The sequence below is a fragment of the Aegilops tauschii genome, chromosome 2 (genome assembly GCF_002575655.3).
Source record: "Aegilops tauschii subsp. strangulata cultivar AL8/78 chromosome 2, Aet v6.0, whole genome shotgun sequence".
NCBI lineage: Eukaryota > Viridiplantae > Streptophyta > Magnoliopsida > Poales > Poaceae > Aegilops > Aegilops tauschii.
The window spans coordinates 430,971,517-430,977,121 of NC_053036.3; positions in this window are offsets into that span (position 1 = coordinate 430,971,517).

Here is a 5,605-nt window from a genome sequence, read left to right on the forward strand (position 1 = left end):
CAAAAGGTGCTAACAAAGTGTGCAAGCTCCAGCGATCCATTTATGGACTGGTGCAAGCATCTCGGAGTTGGAATATACGCTTTGATAGTGTGATCAAAGCATATGGTTTTATACAGACTTGCGGTGAAGCCTGTAAGAAAGTGAGTGGGAGCACTACAACATTTCTGATAAGTATATGTGAATGACATATTGTTGATCAGAAATAATGTAGAATTTTTCTGGAAAGCATAAAGGAGTGTTTGAAAGGAGTTTTTCAAAAAAAAAGACCTCGGTGAAGCTGCTTACATATTGAGCATCAAGACCTATAGAGATAGAACAAGACGCTTGATAAGTTTTTTCAATGAGTACATACGTTGGCAAGATTTTGAAGTAGTTCAAAATGGAATAGTCAAAGGAGTTCTTGCCTATGTTGCAAGGTGTAAAGTTGAGTAAGACTCAAAACACGACCACGACAGAAAATAGAAAGAGAATGAAAGTCATTCCCTATGCCTCAGCCATAGGTTCTATAAAGTATGCTATGATGTACCAAACCTTTTTGTGTACCTTGCCATGAGTTTGGCAAGGGGTACGATATTGATCCAGGAGTGGATCACTTGTCAGCAGTCAAATTTTCCTTAGAAGACTAAGGAGATATTTATCGGTTATGGAGGTGATAAAGAGTTCGTCGTAAAGGGTTACGCCGATGCAACCTTTTACACCGATCTGGATGACTCCGAGTCTCAATCTGGATACATATTGAAAGTGGGAGCAATTAGCTAGAGTAGCTCCATGCAGAGCATTGTAGACATAGAAAAATTTGCAAAATACATACGGCTCTGAATGTGACAGAACCATTGACTAAGCTTCTCTCACAAGAAAAACATGATCACAGCTTAGTACTCTTTGGGTGTTAATCACATAGCAATGTGAACTAGATAATTGACTCTAGTAAAACCCTTTGGGTATTAGTCACATGGCGATGTGAACTAATCACATGGTGATGTGAACTATTGGTGTTACATCACATGGCGATGTGAACTAGATAATTGACTCTAGTGCAAGTGGGAGACTGAAGGAAATATGCCCTAGAGGCAATAATAAAGTTGTTATTTATATTTCCTTATATTATGATAAATGTTTATTATTCATGCTAGAATTGTATTAACCGGAAACTTAGTACATGTGTGTCGGTGGGAAACGACACCTATGGGATCACAAGAATCCCTACTACGGTTGCCGGGGCGCAGGGTTGTGAGAAGAGCAGGATTAATAGTCAGCACAAGGATCGTTTACCTAGGTTCGGGCCGCGAGGATGCGTAAAGCCCTAGTCCTGCTTTGGTGGATGTATTGAGTGTTCTTGAGCTCTCCAACTAGCTATGGCGGCTGCGTAGTTCCAAAGAGCTGAATCCCTCTCTAGTACGCCATGGGCCTCCTTTTATAGTCGAAAGGGGCTGCCACAGTGGCACACAGGAGGTGGAAAGGCCTACAGTACTATGAGCTTATCGCCCGTATTACAGGACAAGACGCATTTAATGCGTCGCTTAGGTGTCCCCTAGCTTTATGGGGATGGGAGCGAGGCCCGTCCCGATCGTCGCCGCTCCTCCTCGCTTTGACACGCGCCCTGGCCAGCGATGCATGCGGCGCCATGTAGGCAGGCAGGCAGCTGAGGTGGCGCGGTGGTAGGGTCTTCACGAAGATCTGCATGCCGCCACGCAGGCGCTTGCTGATCTGGCCTGGAAGCTGCATGTTGCCATGCAGGTGCTAGCCCAGCTGGTTGGGCTGGCAGCTGCATGCGAACGGCGGTGGAAACTTGGCTGGTGCGGGCCTGGCAGTGGCCCCGCTGATGTCCTCGGCAAGGGCCTTGCCGGGGGCCCGGCAAGGGTCTCGCCGTGGCGCGCAGTCGTCCCCGGCAAGGATCTTGCCGGGGATCTTGTGGCTTTCCTCGGCAAGGATTCCGCCGAGGGGCACCGTCTTCTGGTCCTCATCTGATCTCATATATCCATGGTCTTGACAAAGATCTGCATGCCACCACAGAGGTGCCTCCAGAGCCCTAGTCCAATCGTAGTTGGTTGGGTTGGAACTTGTGGGCTCAAGGGCGGCTCGCTCTGTTGGTGTTTGGGCAAGTTGCCCCGGCAAGGCTCTTGTCGGGGCCGCGGAGGCCGCCCCGGCAAGGGCCTTGCCGGGGGACTCCACCTCTCCCCTTTGCTGTCTTGTGTTTCTGGTTTTGGCGTTGCCTTGATCGTCTTGTGTTGGGCTTCGGCTTCTCTCCGGCTTCCCTCCTTTTCCCTGCTACGTGTGGCCGCGACGCGTGGCTCATACTGCCCATGCACAAGTAAAGGGGTCAAAAGGAGAGCCCCTACTTTTGTACACCGACAGGAGCCCCCAGGCCTGGGCCACACATAAGCGCGACACGTTGTTGGGTTAGGCCCAAAACGGTGCGCGGGCAGGCAGGGCGGATTTTACCGTAGTTATTTTTCGTCCGCTGCGCTTCCCCGCGACCCGTGTTGAACGCGCGACGGCGGGGGGGGGGGGGGGGGCGTGTGTGACATGGGCGGCATGCGTGGGGCGGTTTCCGCACGCATGCGTCACATCGTGGTAAAGAGGCGGCTCGTGCCTTCCCCATAAAAAAGAGGGAGGTGTGGAGGCACGGCTCATTTACTGGATGGACTCGGGTCGTAGTCTTCAAGGCGCCCACGCCCCTTGATCACGGGGCGGGGAACGGTCGCCTCACCTGTCCTTTCGACCCTGCACATTCGCCACACGTCCTTCATGCAAGTGGCGGACTGTGGAGGCGGGAAACCGGGCCGTCGCTGATTGGGGCAGCGGGTCGGTCCTAATTCCCTGCACCTCCGCCGGCTGGATTGGCTGAGTGGGGCCGCTGAGTCTCGACCCCGCCCCTTTATAAAGAGGGGGAGGGAGGGCGCCATCCCACATTCTTCAGTATCCATCCTCCTTCATCTTTGCTTCTTTCTTCCACCTGCCATGGCGAGAGGAGGTGCTGGGCCTTCGACGGTGGCGGCGAGGGTCGCTGCTCGTCAGCGCGTCCCTCCTTCCCATGAGCCCGTGGCGGCGGAGCCAGCCAGAAGAGGAAGGGGTAGGGGCGTGGCCGAGGTCGCTGCGGCGGTCGGGGGAGAGGGGGCCGAGGTGGGGCAGCGGCCGTGCCTCCGCCAGCGGTGCTTCCCGCGATGGAGGGTCACATCGGGGACCGGCCCTGCGAGTTCTTCATCAGGCTGCGCCGGCCACCGCGTCGTCGTCTCCATCTCCCCACCCCCTTCGCAGAGGAGATGGAGCTCGATCCGCCCAGACCCTCAAGTTGCACATGAGGGGCTGCGGGACCGGCGGCACGCGGGTCGATGTCGACTTCCCCGCTCCTCATGTCATGTATCTCCATCACGGATGGAAGACGTTCGCCCGCATCCATAGCCTGACGGTGGGGCTTGCCCTCTACTTCAAGCTAATGGAGGGCGGCCTGCTCTTCATCAAGGTCTTCGGAGATCTTGGCACTCGCCTGAAGTGCTGCGTGGAGAGCTCCTTCGACGATGAAGATTCCTCCTCAAGCGGGAGTGACGAGGAGGACAGTGACAACGGCGACGAGGGAGTCGAGCGGCAGGATGCCGACTCTGACTTCGACTGACCGCGCCGCCCCTCCCTCGGCCACGCGCCCTGCCGAGGGCCATCCTCGCCAAGCTCTCCATCGGGGTGCTCCCCGTCGTCTCCTTGGGCGGCTGGCGTAGGAGGGCCGGAGAAGGCGAAGAAGGCGGGTGGTGGCCGTCAACTCGGAGTACGCGGGCACCGACGCCTTCGGCGCGTATTGCCGGCCTGTTGCCTCGTCTTCCAGCTCCTTTCCCGGCACCAAGATGTTCTCTTGGTGCCTTCTGCTCCTCACACCTTGCCTAGGCGCCCCTTTTGCCCTCTGCTATCTTGCTCCATCTTCTGTATGGGAGGTTTTTAATGAAAAAGGGTGCTTGCCGGGTTCTTTGTGCGTGAGCGAGGCCCATGCCAAGGACGAATCCTTGTTATTTTTAAAGTAAACATTGTCGCCCGGCAACAGGCCCTGCCGTTTCCCCACTTCAGTCGACCATTCTCGCGCTCTTGGTGGAGGCAGGGGCGAAGTAGAGTTAGGCCCCTCATTCATCTCCTCGCCACCGCGACTGCTACCAAATTCCGACCCAGGAGGTAGCTCTCAGGTACAGGAAAAGGGGAGCACGGTGGTTTTGGGAACATAAATGAGGTTTCATATGTCCCAGTTCTATACGGAAATGCATAATAGGGGAATGAAAGACTTATCTGAATCCGCAGCCCCCGGCAACCTTGGCTTGCCGTGGTTGGATCCTTGTATCTTCAGCCTCTAGCAACCTTGCCCTGCCGGGGCTGGAGCGCCGGTTCATCCTCCTTTCCCCAAGCGGCTCAGCAGAAGTACCCTGCGAACCAAAGAGAACAGAAAGACACACACTCGACCTCTAGGCTAGGGATTAGCCGCCGCTAAGCACTATCAACCCTAACCGAGGGAGAGACTTAACCTAGCATGCATGCTATGACTTAGGGCGCCAGCGCTTCATTTATTTATGCTCAGGGTCTGCGCTTGGCTTTGTACAGAGGGTTACATGCCTTGCCGGCAAAGCTTGTACAAAAGGTGGCTTGCCGGGGGGCCCGGCAAGCCGCGCCTTATGGGTAAAACTTGTGAAGATGCTCGATGTTCCAGGAGTTGCTCACTGGGACAGCATCTTCGGTCTCCAGGCAGACTGCGTCGGGCTTGGTGACTCGTCTTACCCGATAAGAGCCTTCCCACTTCGGCGTCAACATGTTGGAATTCTTGGCCGACTGAACGCGCCGAAGAACAAGGTCGCCTTCCTCAAAGCTTCGGGCATGGACCTTGAAGGCTATGGTAGCGGCGCAAGGCCTATAGGTAGCGTGATGCTCCCACAGCCGCCCGAAGACGATCTTCCTCAAGGAGCGTTGCGTCATCTTGCCGCAACTGCTCTTGCTCAAGCTCATCATAAGCGAGCACTCGAGGTGACCCGTATATGAGTTCCGTGGGGAGAACTTCCTCTGCCCCATATACTAGGGCAAAGGGTGTCTGGCCGGTGGCTCGATTTAGCGTCGTCCTAATTGACCAAAGAACCACCGACAACTCATCAATCCAGCGCCTTCCGCTCTTGTGCAACTTGTCAAAAGTCTTCGTTCTCAGGCCTCGCAACACTTCAGCATTTGCCGTCTCCGCTTGGCCGTTGCTCCATGGATGTCCCACGGAAGCAAAACAGACCTTGCTGCCGAGGTCTTGAATGTACTACATGAATTTGTGGCTTGTGAACTGCGTGCCGTTGTCGGTGATGACTCTGTTTGGCACACCAAAACGACAGACTAGTCCCTTGAAGAACTTGACGGCTGACTGTGCTGTCACCTTCCTCACCAGTTCCACCTCTGGCCACTTTGTGAACTTGTCGATTGCAACGTACAAGTACTCAAAGCCCCCGATAGCACGGGGGAAGGGGCCCAGTATGTCGAGTCCCCAGACCGAAAATGGCCAGGAGAGAGGGATTGTTTGGAGGACTTGAGCTGGTTGATGAAGCTTCTTTGAATGGAACTGACACGCTTCACACTTGGTTACTAGTGCCGTTGCATCCTG